Source organism: Balaenoptera acutorostrata, chromosome 21, assembly GCF_949987535.1.
Source record: "Balaenoptera acutorostrata chromosome 21, mBalAcu1.1, whole genome shotgun sequence".
In the NCBI taxonomy this organism is placed as follows: Eukaryota; Metazoa; Chordata; class Mammalia; order Artiodactyla; family Balaenopteridae; genus Balaenoptera; species Balaenoptera acutorostrata.
Genome location: NC_080084.1, coordinates 28,131,341 through 28,148,773, shown reverse-complemented (window position 1 = coordinate 28,148,773; position 17,433 = coordinate 28,131,341). Strand labels below are relative to the sequence as shown.

The 17,433-nt window shown below is 50.4% G+C and overlaps 1 long non-coding RNA gene across 2 annotated transcripts in view; it reads right to left on the bottom strand.

Moving 5' to 3' along the window:
• The window catches only part of LOC130706128 (uncharacterized), a 233,952-nt gene extending 218,871 nt beyond the window's left edge, over nucleotides 1–15,081 (bottom strand). For both annotated transcript variants that reach the window (XR_009006536.1, XR_009006537.1), the window contains exon 1: nucleotides 14,954–15,081. This is a non-coding gene — a long non-coding RNA (uncharacterized LOC130706128). The remainder of the gene's footprint in view (nucleotides 1–14,953) is intronic.
• Nucleotides 15,082–17,433: the final 2,352 nt, after the last annotated feature.

The following is a 17,433-nucleotide window of genomic DNA, read 5'->3' as shown; positions in this document are numbered from 1 at the left end:
AGTCATAGAGAATGTTAGATTTAAAAGAAGCCAGGTGCCGAGGAGCGGGGCAGCCGTCGGTGGGGAGCCTGGCCGAAGGAAGGGCCCGTGTGTCGGTCCTGGCCCCCTGCCACCCTGGCCTGCTACCCTCCAGGCCTCAGTAACCTCAATGTCACTTTGATCTTCACAGCCCCATGTGAGGTGAGAAATTATCTTCATTCCCACTTCACTGATAAGTTACTGAAGCCCAGAGAGGCTAATGTCACGCTCAAGTGCACTCAGCCAGCTCTGGTCCTCACTCCCCGCCACCGCTCCAGGTGGTCACCGCTCCATGGTGACAACAGCAGAGCTGTAGGGCGCAGCCTCGAGGAAGCCTGGCGCGCTGGTCCTGCTGGCCTAAAGCACAGAGAACAGATCCAGCCTCGGACCACACAGTGAACTCGACGCAGAGCCCCGGGGAGCTGCGCACAGCTTCCCACCAGCCTCAGCACCATCTAGATTCTGTGAAAAACATGAATCCAAAACGGGGAAATCAAAGACACACAGTCTTAACTCAAAGACATCGGATCTGAGATGCAGCAGTGCATGACTGTAAACGCCCCCGGCCGGGGGGCCACTCCACCTGGTGAGTCAGCGTCGAGCAGCAGGGGTGCTGAAGGAAGTGGGTCCAAGTTAGTCATGGGCATCATTCTTAGGAATCTTAGGAATCTGCCAGAATATCCCATCAGCCAGTAAAACACGGTGAGACAACTTTCAGAACAACATGCCTAAGACCCAGTGTGAAGTAAACCTCATGTAACTGCACCATTGCCAATACATAACGGAAACTATTTTTTTAAAGAAAGCTCCTAGTGGGGTGCTTCCTAGTATATTTTTGTAAATCCAGCCAATCATTAGGTGATAACTGCTTTGCTGGATTCAGGTATCTTATATAAGATGCCTTCTGAATGTTATGAGATGAAGAACTAACTACTAAAGGAAACCAAAAAGTAAAGGAATGGTCAGAGTTGAGGGAAGGAAGCATTTATAGGCGTCAGTTCCAAGAAGAAAGGGGTTTCAGAGTTAGACTAGAAAGAAGAACGGACACAGGCCAAGAAAGAAAAATAACACAAGAAACAGGCTGATAACAAATTCTCCAGGTGGGTGGTATGGCATGTGCAAAGGACCGGTGGCAGGCGACAGTAAGACAACAACAGGGAATTTGAGCAGCACTTTGGGGCAAACGTTCCATAAAGGCTCACAATGGAGATCCTCAGAAAGGGGACATTTTGCAGAAAGCCTTGAGAGCCAGAAAGGAGAAATCTGGATTTGACAAAAGGCAACAGAAAACAGCATGCAAAGAAGTGACATGATAAAAATGGCTTTAGAAAGATTATCCCAGCAGCTGTGTGTAGGATGGTTTCAAGCTGAGAGAGACTGGAGGCGGGTGGGGGGGGGGAGTTCTGTAAGAACGTTCTCCTAATTCAAGTGCAGTGTGGCGAGGGTGCAGCCAGGCACAGCGCCCAGGGGACAGGAACAAGGAATTCTGGGCCCGTCCTCAGTTTCCCCATCTGTGAAATGTGAGGCTTCACCAGAGGACATGTCAACTGGAGCAGTTCTTGGTGCAGCAAGTTTTCCGTTCTCCATGATCCAAGATGTCTGGGTGGGCTGGATGTGACTATGGATTCAGGGAGAAGGGAAAAAGTAAATTCCAACCTGCACGGCTAAACAGCAAGGTCTGGTTTGGCAAGTTAAAGTTCATGCATCTTTGTATTGTCTTAAAATTCTCTTAAATACATGAAACTGCATCCGTTCTAACTGAAAACAGATCAGAGACCTCTCCCAAGCAGGAGGTTAATGGTCTCCAACCTCAGAGGCTGGAACTGCACCTCCGCTGGCTCAGGCCAGAAGCCTTGGTTAATCCTTGACGCCCCCTACACCCCTTTCCTCGGGCCTGGAAGACTCCCAACTCTGCTCCTGATTCCTGTTTATTCTTCCCAGAACCAGAAATGCCACTTCTGCCCCCAGGCTCCAGGCTGCTGGCCACGGGTCAGAGGACCAGTATCTGGGCACAGCTGTCCTCAAAGCTGAATCAGAATCGTGAGCATGAAAACACTTTTAGTATATGATTGCTGTATATTTATTTAATATTTATCTCCCTCCACAGACTCTTATCCAGCATCATCCTTCTCGTTTATTTACTAAAATATACATAATGGTGAGCACAGTTTTGGCACCTTGGGAGTTTACAAGAAAACACATCGAATGAATGAATTATTCATCAGTAATAAACACTAAATTAATGTCCTCTTTTGTATCCACCAGATATGCACCCTAAAGTTATTTTCCAAAGGATATATGATCAGCAAGTTACCCAGATGATTACGAATTGCTGGGGTGACTTACCAGACGATTAAAAACATGTATCCTGGAGGGGACGGTGCACACCCCTTCAATCCCCTCTGCTCTAAGCACGAATGATTCCTCCGAGGGGATGGAGGAGGCTAATTGCACCCTTTCTAACCAGTTTCACTCCCTGCCCCAAAAGGCGTGGGCGCTCAGGACGGATGGGATGCGGGGAAGCCGCGCCCCCCCCGGGTTTTCGTAGCTCTCGGGTCACCACCCTACTGACCGTGCGGGTCCCTGACTTTTCAACCAGGGCTCCGTCCCTTCCTTCAAGGTCCAGCGAGGCCTGTCGGCGCAAAGTCGCCGCTCAGTGGAATCGGGAAGATGAGCTGCAACTGGATACGACGCGATGATGCGATCGCAGACGCCCCGCAGGTTGCCGTGAGCGCAGAGGGGCTGGAAACATGGGGGCGTCTCCCCCAGCGGCTGCGGTGCTGGCTCAGAAACACTGAGGGACGCCCCTCGTGACCCCCAGGACCACCCCTCGCGTCCCCGCAGGACCACCCCTCACGCCCCCCCAGGACCACCCCTCGTGTCCCCACAGGACCACCCCTCACGCCCCCCCAGCACCACTCCTCCCGCAGGAGTAACGGAAGCCAGCTCCCCCCTCCCACTCAGGAGCGGAGCCTCCCCAACGGGGAGGACGTGGCTGAGCAGGCAGGGCCCGCATCCTTCAAACAGCACGTGGAGGACGCGTGGTGCTGCTTCTGTGAATCTCGGGGTCTCGAACGCCCACCGCCTCACAGTTACACAGACCGGCCGTCACCCCTCACTTGCGGTAGACCCTAAAACACACCCTGCGTTCTCTACACAAAATTTTTTTAAAGACGTCAAGCAAAATAATGATTATTTATCTCGTTTTATTATCTTGGATCATGAGAGGACACACAAGCCTGTTTAAGAATCAGATAAAGCTCCACCTGGTGCGCTGGTAAACTCTTTACACCTACAACATTGGAGCGGAGGAATAAAGAACTCAGAGAAGCTTCTGAGCTGGTGAACGGCTCGCCCTCCGGTTACGTCCTCTCTCTTCACTCTCTTTCTGGGTTCATTTACTGCCCGGGCACCTCCCACCTCCCCCAGCGGCCTCCCCGGGGACTTCTGACTCCCTGAGAATCTGTCCGTGATTTCCAAACACCTTTAGCGACACCTGGTATCTTAACAGAAACTCTAGACTCTTCTGTCCTAGAAGGAGATGTTGTCCAGGCCTACTTAGGATTAAGCAGCCTTCATTCTTCCTAGGCATCAAATGCCCCCGATTCTTGACAGACAAAGCTGAATTATAAAACAAATCGTGGCTACCTTAGCCCAGAAGTAACACTAAAGAAAAATGACAGGATTACAAACTTGCCCGATGTCTCTCTTCCTCCGAAGGTGCATGTGTAAAGTTCAGGTTCTGGAGGCGAAGCAGGGATCCCGCCAGAGTAGCCACTGTCCTCGCTTCCCCAAGAATGACAAGGTCTGAGGCTACGCGGCTCCTCACGGCCTAAACCTCACACCTGTGCCCCTCACTGCAAAGGCTTCCCAACTTTTCAGGCCTCTGTTCTCATGTTTGCAAGGGAGAGATGATAATACGTGACCCAAATAAGTCAAAAGACTCTCTTCTCTGTACTCTGTGTGTTCTTTCAAGGTAGGGTTTAGGAGCAAACACTGGGTTCACCCGAGCTCCATGCCACAAAAATCAAGGGATGACCCTATCCTGGGCTAAGAGAATGCTACTTCTTAAGAAAAAAATAATAATATTAAGCTTGAAAAACTAAGATGAAGCAGAAGTTTAACACTTACTGTAAGAATGAAGAAAGGGAAAGGAATCCCAGAAAAAGCCTTATGTTTTTTAACATTATGATTCATCTCATTTAAAGTCTTCAGAAGAGCCAAGAATAAGGACCAGTAGGAAGAAGAGAGGAGGAGAGGAAAGTGACCCTCCTCATGGATCATCAGGGCCGTGTCAGAAGCAACGCACCACCTCGGGCAATCATGCCCCAGTGGAAGAGGCCGGCCAGCGCACGAGGAACGAGGACCTTCTCAGTCACAGGCTGTCATGAGAGCGCATGGCTGGTGACACCTGTTTGCTGATGGGACAGGAAGCAGAAACTTTCACCTTCCCAAAGCCCCAAACAGCACAGGCCTGGAGACAGATATTTTGGAATAGAGCTATTTTCGATCTGGACATTTTTCAGACACTAAATTTAGCCAGCTTCAATTCTTTTTAAAAATGCTATCCCATTAAACCTTTGAAACAGGAAATCTACATTTATTATAAAGTTGGAACACAAGGTTCTCTGGTCAGCAAGCCCAGGAGGGACCAGGCGCCCAGCAACAAAATGCCACCGCAGGCGCAGTTGGGAAGATTGAAGGATGCGAACCAACAGAGGCCTTGAAAATCCAACACTGAAAATGTGTGGTATTTTTAAAATAATAACCCATTTGATAAGTTTTTTAAAAAGTGATGTTTTAATTTGCCATCTTGTTACCATTCACTAGTGGTTCTCATTCTCAAATGCTTATGGACCCCTTCACCAATTTCTTGTTTTTTTTCCCCATCCACTTTTATGCACACTTGAAAAACCTTTGCATATAAAGGGATTAGCCTGTTTTTCAGGATGAGAAGGACCGCGCTCCAGGCTCACCATGCAGCCTTACTTGGGTGGGCAAAGAGAAGCTCCCACGAGCTCTGGGCGAATCTACAGACCCTTTCCTTTGCTGCTCTTTGCTTGGTTTCCTTTGTGCCCTTACAAAGCCCTACCTGTGGCACAGTCGGCTGCCCTTTTCCCTGCACTTGGCGAGGTGGCAGCAAAATGAGCCTCGTATTCAACACTGGCGGGAGGCTCTGGTCACCAGCAGGTTCAAGGTTCATGGAATGTTCGTACCCACTGTATGTGGGTGTCACCATGGAAATCCCTGGAATCTACAAGCATGACCTTATTTGGAAAAGAGGGCTTTTTCAGTTGTGATGAAATTAAGAACCTTGGCGTGAGGAGAAAATCCTGGATTATCTGAGTGGGCCCTGGGTCCAATGACTAGTATCCTTAGGAGAGAGATTCGAGGTGGACAGAACGGGAGACACAGACGCAGAGGAGATGGCCCGTGAAGACAGGGCAGAGATGGGAGTGATGTGACCACAAGCCAAGGGAGCCGGGTCAGGCACCAGAAGCTGGAAGAGGCAGGAAGGATCTTTTCCTGGGCCCTCTGGAGGGAACGCAGCTCTGGAATGCCTTGATTTCGGGCTTCTCTTGTTTCCTGTAGTTTTAAGCCCCTGAGTTTGTGGTAATTTGGTACAGCAGCCCTAATACACTAGATACATCCATTAACCCAGTAATTCCGTTTCTAGGAATTTACTAGAGAAAAATTACACTTTCAGAAAACATCAAAAAAGATATTAATCACAGATTAATGGCCAAAAATTTTTGCAAGCAACTTAAACATTGAGCAATAGGGGAATGGCTGAATAACACTGCATACTGGAATATTATACTTCAATTAAAATCAAACTGTCAAAGAATATTTTGAAAATTTGGGCAAGTTCTCAGAAAAGAATATAAAGTGAAAAAACAAACAAACAAACAAACAAACAAAAACAACCCAGGACAGTTCCCACTTTGGGTTTAAAGAATAAGAAGACACAACTGTAATTATTTCTAGGTCACGGAATTATTGGTGACCTCCAAGTCATTAATTTGTGCTTCTCTATAATTTCTAGATATTTAGCAGATTAGATGACCAGAAAAACAAGAAAAGAAAAATGTACGAAAGCAGCCCAACCAGCCCCCAATTCACCACAGCTATGACAGAACAAAATATATCACAGGAGAGAAGAGTCTCCAAAAGTGGAATAAATATAACAAAGAGAAGATCTGGTAGCCAAGGAAATGCGTTACCAAGTCTGACAGTAAAGCACTGACCTCCGGGTTTTGCCTATTTTTGTTTCCCGGAAAAACACTGAATGCTTTCCAAAGCATATACTAACCCTAGAGCAGAGAAAACCTGTAAAGGATGGAACGGCAGCTCAGAGGCAGAGCCAAAGAATGAGCTGTGCACATTGCCCACAATTAATAATCTGAGTCGTCTCTGGGGACACTGCTAGACGTCTGACACCGTGGACCTTGATTTTACCCAATGTCCCTATGTGGGTGACTCTTTTAAAAACATAAGCATGTTGTAGCATGACACAAGCTGCTATATCTCTCACCTTCCTCCCAGTTTGGACTCCAGTGCTCTACTGGGGAAAGGCCAGGCAAGGGTTTCCCCTCTGGGTCACGGGATAAGACTGCATATGTCTGCCTGCCCACTGCCACCCCCAACCCAGGTGCCCCGCACGCCTCAGGCTGAAACGGGGCAGCCCCGGGTGCTCCACCTCTCAGAGCAAGGCAACGATGCCCAGGGGAGGCTTCCGCACCCCTGCCACGGGGCTCCTACCTTCCTGAAGCTTCTTCAGCCTCCCCTCGGCCGAGAGCTGGTCCAGGTCCTGCCAGTGGGGTCCGTCGTGCTAAAGTTAGCGGGACTTTGTTTCTGGGACTTGAGAACCCTGACACGTGAATTCCATCAGACGATGGCCGTATGGACAACTGATCGAAGGTGGACTAGTTACGGCGGGTCTAGTGGGTCATCCGAAGGTCTTTCTCTGTCCTATTCGCTTTACAACAGCTCTGCCATCCTTTACTGCACGGATGCATAAAGATTCCTTTAAGACATTATTAGATTACAGAAGTGTTATGCTGTGCCCCAGGCAATTTATAAATTCACAAGAGCCGTGTAATAGACACTACTGGTAGATATCCAGACAGCCATCCCCCTCCTGATTTCTAAGGGAAATCAGCTTTTCCCCAGGGGTCACCCTCATCTGCGTGGCCTCAGGGGCACCAGGCACAGCCTGAGGGGCAGCTGAAGATGAACCTAAACCCAAATAATGATCCCATCCTTCTCGCGGTAACCAGTCAGGCATGACAGGATAGGAGGTAAAGACTTCTGGGGACATTCTAGGGAAGGTCTCTTCACTCCATAAATGAAACAAGGGAGGCTCTGCAAAACAGTCAGCTGATCGCAAACCCTTTGCTCTTCTTTCCCACCTCCCTTGAGGTGCGTGTAGCACACGACAGAGGCCAAGGGAACAGGAGCAGAAGTGGTGCGTGTGCTCCCAGGCCACGCCCGCGTGGTCCCCCAGCTCTTCCCTCTCCTGGTTGGATGAGGATGATGGCGGCAGAGCCACCAGACAGAAAGAGCCTGGTTACAGGATGACCATTTGGGGGACCAAGAAAACCTGTCCTGACTTGACGTGACCTGGAAGTCAACTTGTGCCACGTTACCCCACAAGTGCTTCAGAGGGTCTTTGATACAGCAGCTATCGGACCCCACAGAGGGACGCGCCCTCGACATACGGCGAGCGCAGGCACGGGCCGTGCGAAGGGCCCAGCACCAAGCCTCCCAGGCCAGCCGCTCAGGGAACGGCACGGAGGGAGCAGCAAGGCTGGGCCTCAAGAGGGGACTCAGTCACGCGGGCGGCAGGCGGCGGGTGGTGCTGGGCGGCGCAGACTGCTCTGGGACGAGGCCTGGATCCCAAGCAAGGTGCTGATGCCACTGGGTGACACCCCCCTCCCCGCGCCCCCCCAACCCCGGCTGCTGGGTCCTTCCAGACTCCCTGCTGTGTCCCCCCCCCACCCCCCCACACAGCAGCTTCAGGGAAGAGACAAGGGTGCTGTGCGTGCTCTTTGGTAACCTGCTTCCTTCACCTAACGGGATACGGACACCCCTCTGTAGTATTAAACATTGAATCTTCATCTTTTTAATGGCTGTGTATTTTTTTACGACGCTATATCATAATGAATTTATCCAATCTCCGGTTATTGCTACTTTCCAGTATTTTACTATGGAACAAAACTGGAGTGAACATCTGTTTAGCTGATTTCCTGTAAATTCATGATTATTCCCTTAGGATACGTTCCCAGAAGTGAAATTGCTGGGACTAGTTATATGCAAAAGAAGATTTTTTTTTTTTTTTTTAAACGGAGTGCCTGCTGTGACTTTTAATAAAATACCATTGGAGAAACAAGCAAGTGGATGAATTGAAGACTAAGAATTACTGTTTGGTTGCTTTAAAGAGCTGCATAACCCATCTCTCACAACAAAAATAAAACTTTGAACCTAACCATAGTAATAATCTAGACGATTATGTTGTAGATGCAGGAATGTTATACAACGGTCACAGTGGAAGCTTGACGGTACAACATTCGACTGTTTATGAAAACGTCTAAATTATCTATAATATGGATTCATTATTAAGTTTTTAATAGAATCAGAAAACAGATATTCAGAAATTTATTTAGAAACTGTCAAAATATTACAAAGAATGGCAGAAAATGGAAATTATTTTTAAAGAGCCAGAAGTTTCATAAAACAAGCAAATCCATTGACGTGCTTGTGAGGTGTCCTGTCTTGGTGAGACTCATGCAACTTGGAGAAGCAAGAGGTACAGCCCGCCCGTAACTGAGGAACCTTCCTCGAGGGTGCGAAGGGTCAGCTGCTTATGGATCTACTTATTCATTCGAACGTTTATTGAGTGATATGATCTAAAATGCTACGGTGGGAATTGTGAGGTTGCCAAATCCATCCATTCCCTGTTTCTCCTGGCAGGAGCAGGAACAGGGTCTCCCCAGGAACGTCCCTGAGGCCCAGGGACCCCAGTGGCTGAGCAGTGGCATCCAGGGTCTGGGAACATGCAGTTCGAGGTCTGAGAGGATAAATACGAGGAAAATGTAGAAAAGAAAAACCAGTGCTGGTGAGGGAGAGTCTTCCCCACCAAGCAAGGGCAGTGGTGAGTCTGGTAAACACCACGGGGAGCAGCGTGCCCTTCACGCACCTGTCCATTCACAGCAGCACACAGGCAGGCCCAGGGCTGAGAAGGGCAGGCTGTCCTCCTGAAGGGCAAGACAAGCCGGGGGTTCCCCTTGGGGCGCGTGAGGGCCACCCCCATCGCAAGCGCACAGGGAAGGCATTGGGGCTTCCGATGGCATCAGGAGGAGCTGCTGAAATAGCTCCTGCGCCCCCAGGGGCTGGAGCTCTGCTCCCTGCCAGGCGGGGTGGAGGGCAAGGAAGCAGGGACTCCAGGGGCCTTGTCTTAGGCTGAGACACTTGATTTACATGAAAGCACAGTGGGAAATAAGATACATGTGACCTGAGAGATCTGAGTTTTCCCCGAGACACACAACTCGAACCCACATATAAATGCTAAGCTGAAGTAGACCAGGGGGAGGTCCAGAGCTCAGAGTCCGTCTCCCGAATCCACAGTTTCCCATCTGGTCAGGGAGGGAACGCAGAAATACGAGGAAAAGGTCACTGCACCTCTTACAGGTTGCCTGTGTATGTTTTGCTTTCCTTCAAAGTCTACTGTAATCATGAAAAACACTTCTGTGTTTGTATAACTGATGTATATGATCTAACCCAGCCCCTCTATACAAAGTCAACCACGAGAGCATCTTTCACGATTCAGCACTCGGGAAAACCTTTTCTTCACTGAAAAGCGAGTATGCAATGTACCCCACAAGGGAACCAAGCGAGGGCCTGTGTCTTCCGGTTTTGTTGAGTTGGCTTCCGGGAAACTCCGACTCAAAATTGATGCCCAGAGGACTATGTTAACCCTTGTGGTTACCATATTTGTTTGCTCTGATTGCCTATTTCTATTATATTTCGTTTCTTGGACCTTGTCCTTTTGTCAGTGAGTCAAAAAACTTTTTGGAAAGAGGTCGCAAAACAGATATATAAGAAAGTAAAAGAAGACTGCAAATAGTAAATACCTAAGTTTTATGGGAATTTGGAGAGTGGCTTGATTACGTCCAATGCAGGATGGCCCAAACTGGGCCCCAATTTCATTTCTTCATGATCAAAATAGTGGACACATGTTGGGCATTTACTATGTATGCTGTTCTAACTGCCTTACTCTCATCAATTCATTTAATCCTCCTGACAACACTACCATGTTAATATTGGATCTGTCCCTCATTTAGTGATGAAGGACAAAAACATAATGAGGGCAAATAAACTGCCAGTGCCACGCAGCCACCCAGGCTGTCTGACCCCAGAACCCTCACCCTCACTCCTAATCACTACCTACGTGGCCGGTATAAAAAGCTGCTGGTTGGCATCGTACAAAACTAGTAGGACAAATGTCCATGAGGCACAAGAGGATAATTTTATGTTGCCTGGCTTAAAATGTGTACTCCATGGGTGCTAGGAGATCATGTCAATATTTTTTTTCTTTTGTGCAGAGTATGACACATGTTTTAAAGATAATGACCACTTAGATTCACAAAGTTACTTTTTAACAAATTTTGCTATAATTTTATGCATGGGCTGGTTGCAAGTACTTATTCCTTTTTAACAAAAATTACTTTTTTTTTTCCTGTGGATACACACAAAAAGGCATACCAGACAAAAGTGTCACCGGATGATGGATAAATGTCACCCCGCAATGAGAGCTTTAAAGAGGAAATTTTTCGGGAAACTAAAAACCTTTACATCCCATTGGGTGGTCAGCACAGAACCCACGGTAATGACTGTTTCAAGCCCTACCTGACTCTGGACCTCAGTGACGTCGTAGGACCAAGTGCGTCGGTCCACGGCCCTGCTGTCCTGGGTACTGGCTTCCCAGGATGGACAGGCCACCCCGCCCCAGGCTGCATGTGATGGACCTATATCCTTTTAGATTGACCTCCTAAAGCTCTCCATTCTTGGCTGAGAGGAAACGCCGTGCTCTTCCCGGAGGGGGGATGGGGTCCTGACCTCCTTACGCAGCCAGGAGCCCGCCAAAGCAGCCACACCCTAGAAGTGGGCAAGGCCGGCTCTCCGAAGAGAGCAGTGTGCAGGTATCCTGCAGGGCCAGGCAGCGTAGACCACAGAAGCCGTCTGCAGTCAGCCTGGTAAGTTCAGCTCCTTGGAGACCCCCCAAGAAAGACGATGGCGCAAGAGCAAAGGTCTGGAGAAACTAACCGGGGACGCTTCCCAGGAGATGCATTCTCTCAAGAGGAACCGCAACTGAAGCTCCCTGCGGGAATGTCGGAACCTCCAGAAACGGGAGGCGCCCTCCCAGGCTGAGGGTGAGGGCCCTCAAGGGCCCTGGAGCTGCTGCCTGACGAGGCTCTTCACAGCGGGTGCGGCCAGGGCACAGGCCCCGCAGAGAAAGGGACAACTGGTCATAACACGCGGATGCCACTGCCTTGGCCCAGGAGATTAACACCGGCTCCAAACTTGCTGTTTGTCACTGGTGTTAAGCCCTGGAAGGGAAGGGTGCTGTAAAGGTAAAGGCTCTCCTAACGGCAGATGCAGGATTTAGGGGGGAATCTGCACCCCCCAACCATACCCGTCGACGCCAAAGCCCACACGCTTAGCTCCCCATAAACGGGAATGTCTGCCATGAATAAACTGGAAGCTACCGTGCTCAGTCTTTGTGACACACATGCCCAGAAGACAACGACACCTACTTTAAAAGCTGGCGATCTGCTGGAAATATGGTTACATGATAAAAACAACTTGTATGTAAAGCTGTGGTTGATCAGAATGATTTTTAACTGCAGAGAATGCTTTGCCCGCTAACTTCCTGTTGGGTGGCCCATAATTCTTTTATAACCAACATGCTGCCAATGTTTTAAATATGACTCCCATCTGGCCAAAATGATGAATCATAGTTATTTTTATTGTATCCAGTGAATGACCATGGCATATCCATTCCAAGGGTCAATAAATAATACATTTAATTAATTTCCCTTTAAAATCTATGATCAAAGTGTATATCACTCAACTCCTTGAGTGACTGAGAAATCATGAAGTTTTTCCTCAAATATGAAATTACAGCATTTCTTCAATTTCATCATGTAGGCACACGATGGAAGACACTCTGTTAAAAACACAGATAACAAATCCTCTAACAAGCTTTAAAATGTTAGAATTTAGTTTCAGAATTGGTTGGATTCTGGGTATCCAAAATCTAATGTGACAAATTGTGCAAAGTGCTTTTTCACTTTTAGTATTTAATGTGAAATTTCCACCAATTTCAAAAATGAAGTAGACAAAAATAGGAGAAGCAATAGACTGCTATAGGAGGACATATTTATGTCACTGAGGAGAAATCATGCAAAGCCATCTAAATTCTATAAAAATAAGATATATTGTTATTAATTCGCCTACAACACAAGAAACCTAAGGCACAAACACATTGGTGAATAAGTACATGTTTACTTCTATCTCCAGCCACTTTGGATAGTTATACTGTAAGTGGAAGGAAAGGGAATAAATTATTACCAGCATGGAAAATCGAATAGGATAGAATGTGTATTTCAGAAAACATCTTTGTGGTGAGAAAACTTAAATTCCTTCAACACTTTGGATTATTTACGTAGAATTCATTTTGCTCTTTAACCTAAAATGTAATCTGCAGATATGACATGATAGATCGCTAGGGTAAGTCATCCAATGCTTATCGATTTCTTAACCAAGAACAGAGGAAATTAAGGACAGGAGGGCACGAGGGAGAAGGAGGGGCTCGCAGACACAGAGCAGGCCTCCCTTGACAGGGGATCACAGAGGAGAAACCCCCCCCCCCATTGATGGAACTCCTGACCTGGGACGGGACTCGAAAGTGCTGGTGGGAAGGGGCTGCGTGCTTCAGGACAGGACTATTTCTTCTGTTTTCATTCACTGGGTCCATACCTCTCCCAGCCCAGATGTGCCTGAGCAGACAGTGTTCCCCACAGCCTGCTGGCCCTGCTTCCAGATGTGGGGTATAAAATATTCTAATTTGTTCCCTTCCAAGCAATGAGAAAGTCACACCCTCTAACAGGAAGTGGTACACACACTCTACAATTACTATCAGAGCTAAATCTGTGAGTCACCCAGCCACCTGCACTAGACAATTTGGCTACTGGAAAATCCTGATTAATGACATTTTTTTTTTAAACACCAGAGAAACAGCTTGACCTGCCAAAAATCACCATTTTTTTCATCATTTCACCATTTTTTGCCTTGGTTACCTATTACCTTTTGCGGAGAATATAAAGGAAGTAAAATGAAAATGGTGTTGTAACGCATATTAACCTCAAATCCAAATGTTGCTCCTTCCAAGGTGTCGGGGGAGGGGAGACGGCTCTGTGGTGTCGGCTTTGAGACAGAGAAAGAGTCCTTTTGGATGAGGCTGTGGGCTCTCTCAGGCCATGCTGAGATGCCAGGGGGGTTTCTAATAACTAATACAATCGATTCTCATCTGCAAGCAAGAGTTCCTTAAGTCATAGATTACCAGGCCCGCGAGTTCCAATCAGACACACTGTCCAAGAGGACACACGAGCTGGTTACCGTGAGCAAAGCCCCAAGACCCCCCGGCGCTGAGGCCCCTCGGGAAAGTCCTAGGCTGAAGTCCTCCTCAGATGGCAGAATAAGCAGGTGCGCTTTACATTTCCGGCTCCAAAACCACCCACAGCCCGTGCTGGCAGAATTAATCACAGGAAGGACTCGATGCCGATCGCTTTATTTTTGATCGATCCGAGCCAGCCGCGCCGGCAAGTCCCGAATTCCGAATCCGGAGCCCGGCCGAGTCGCCATTCACCGGGGAAGCGACACCCAGGCGGCCGGACCACGTTCCGGCGAAGCGCGGGCGCCGGAAAAGCGGCTCCCGACTTTCCGACGCAGGTCGCCCCCCGGAGCTGGTTCTCGCCGCTCTCCGCCGGCGAACCCGCGGGCCCCCACCCCACCCCCGACTCTTCACCCAGCCCCCGCCGGGTCCCGTCCACTCTGCTCCGCGTCTCTCGGCGCCGCACGCGGGAGCCGGGGGCCGGGCGCCGGGCACCCAGCTGGCCCGCCAGGCTGCCCCCGTGCCTGCCGCTCCCGCCCCTCGCCGCCCAGGCTGTAATAATGACAGCCTCCTTATTTCTCCTGCTACCGTTAGCGCGCGAGCCCAGAACGGCAACAGCCGCTGCCGGGGGAGGCTTGGTTACAGAATCCTGCGCCGGGTAGCGGCTCGCTTAGCAACCGCCCCGAAAAAGCCCCCGCGCTCCGCTCCCACTCGGAGAGCCGGAGGCCGCCCTCCCGACGCGCTCCTCCAGCCCCCCGGGCGCCGCGCCCCGGCGCCAGTGACCCCTCCCGCCGCCCGGCCGCGCGCCCCCCGCGTCCCCCGCGGGGAGCCCGGGCTCCCGGCGCCTTCCACGCGTCCCCAGGGGCGGTCGGCGTCCCCGCCTGCGCCGGGCGGGGGGAGGGGGCGCAATTTGCTGCCTGCCGCCCCCATCCCCTCGCGGTGCCCAGCCGGAGCCCGGCGCGCAGCCCCTCGCCGGCCGGCGCTCCCTCCCGGGTCCCCGCGGGTCCCCCAGCTTGCCGGGCCGAGCGGAGAATGTCACCCCTCCGCGACGCCCCGCTCTGCGCCCGCTCCCGCACGCCCTGCAGCTCAGGGTGAGGGGACCCAGTGCACAGGCTGCCCCGGGGTCCCCGCCCCTCACCCAGCCGCCCTCGCGGGGCCCCAGCGGTCCGTCGCGCCGGGCAGCCTTCTCCCCCGCAACCCCCGACGGTTCTCGCGCCCCTAGCCCCGTCCCCGCGCGGCTCCGGTCCCGGTGGCTCGCACCTTCCTCAGCGCAGACATCCTCGGGTGCTCCAGTTCAGCAGGTGCGGGGCGACATGGGCCGTCCGCCCGTCAGTTCGCCAGCCCGCGCGTCCCCTCCACTGCCGCCGCTCCAACCCGCTAGAGCCCAGCGCACGGTCGGTCCTCACGGCCGGCGCCTGCGCACTGGGCGCCCGGGGAGGCACCGGCGCACGGGGGGGCGGCCGGCGCGCGGCAGCATCTGGAAAGGGGCCGGGCCCGCGCCTTGGGGAGCGCCAGGCCTCTGCGCCGCGACCCCGGCCCGCGCTTGCGGCCCGGCCGCCTGGCGCGCCTCGCGCGCACGGCCCGGGGAGCGCGCGCACCGCCCGCCCCGCCAACTGTTGCGCGGGGAGCGACGGGTCACGCGGGGACGGCGGGGGACAGGAGGCGCCCGAGTGGCTCCCGGGGGCAGCGGCCTCACCGCTGCACGCGGAGCAGGTGCTCACGGCGCTGGAAAGTAAGCCCGCGCGTCCGACACGCACCCCGACACCTGGCACAGCGCGGCGGCCCGCTCGGGAGCGGGAGGAGTGACACGCGGGCGCATCGTGCGAGGGATTCGTGGACGAGGTAAAGTCTTCCCCATACCCGGGATGCTCACGCGGCACAGAGGACGCGGAGAGATGTGTATCCTACATGTTGGCAAGGGTATCGATGGGCTGCCCCTCCTGCTACCTAAACCGAGCCTCCACCTTTCCATGCGCGCTCCTCCCCGTAGAGAAACATGCCGCCGTGTCTTCGCAGGGAAGAAGGGTCACCACGGCGTCCCCAGGCCCAGGAACAGCGTCTCTCTGTCGGTAATCCTGGGGCGATGGGGTCTGGACGCCTTCGCGCGTCCGCTCCCAGAGCGCAAAGACCACAGCAGCCGGGGGATAAGGAAGGAGAATCGGTTCAGTAGAAATTCTGTTCACGACCTGCAGCGAACTGGAACAATTTAGCGACTTTGGCCATGTTTTGATAGACTGGGATTAAATTCATGGGAATGTCCTTCCAGGGTGGGACTGCCAGGGGGAGGGAAAGTTACCATGGCCTAGCGTGAAGCCGCCGCACCGGTAACCAGAGACCAACTGGCTTCGTTCCCGCTTATCCCTGTGTTTTACCTGACCTTGGGCCAGTCCCAGAGCCCCGGTTTTTAATACATCTGCAAAACGGAGCTTTCCACGTCTCTAACTGGGCTGTTGTGAAGTTTAAATGAGATTAAAGACGTGAAAGCTTCTAGAATAAGAGAAAACACCAAGATGAAAGTTTATAGGAAAATGGGCAGGGATTAGAATAGGAAAAGAGAATCAGGCGACCAAAAATATTTGGGATGAGACTAACCAATCTTTTCCAGAAATTCTAAGATCTTTAAATAAGAGCACTGTCTCCATAATATTTCTTTATATAATTGATCACTCACATTAATCAATTGCAGCTTATCTTCATAGCAGAGTTCCAAATGCTGAGGGAGTGGATACAAGATGAACTAAAGAAACCTGCCCACAATCACATTTCTCCTTAGTGTTTATCTTCCAACTTGTCTCCTCAGTCAAAACCAATGAATTGTGTGTTCCAAACCTCAACCACAAATCTAAGTTCTAGATCAATTTTTTAACTTTAAAATGTACTTTCCCTTTACTTCCCTCCTCTCCATATTTGTCCTCATCCTTTCATCTTTATTAATTAATTAATTTTTTAATTTTTATTTTATATTGGAGTATAATTGATTTACAATGTTGTGTTAGTTTCAGGTGTACAGCAAAGTGATTTAGTTACACATATATCTATTCTTTTTCATATAGGTTATTACAGAGTATTGAGTAGAGTTCCCTGTCTATACAGTAGGTCCTTGTTGATTTCATCCTTTCATCTTTTAAAAATTCATTTATTTATTCATTCATGCAAGAGCAACAACAAAAATAAGAAAAATGTACTGAGTGCCCATGATGTCTGTCAAAATGTGAGCAAAACAGAGAAGCCGTCTCTGGCCCCTGGAGCTTCCAGTCTAGAAAGAGAATCATTTTTTAAAAATAGCACAGTAACATATAATTACAAATTACAATTACTTTTCTAAAGGAAAGTAGAGGGTGTTATTGAATGGTAGAAGGGCAACCACACAGCTCTGAGATGAGAGAAGAACCCTTTTTGGGAATCCTCATTAAATCTTTATCTTCCTCTGGGTTCTCCCACAAGCAGGTCCTGAGACATGAATTTGAGTGCAGGTAGTTTATTTGGGAGGGTGAGGCAGAAAACGAGAAAGGAAGCAGGAAGAGTGAAACAAAGAGGGAGGGAATGTTTTTAACATTGATGCGTTATCAAGTTGGCCACGCCTGTGGAGAGTGGGATCTCAATTTGGCTGGGGATCCCCGAAGGCACCGTGTGGAATGTACCTCAGAACTGACTGCCTTCAGTAGAAAGGCTGGACATTTTTCCATCTGATTTCCATCTGCCAATGATTGCCTGTTGCTCCCCCCACCCCAGGTTCCTCT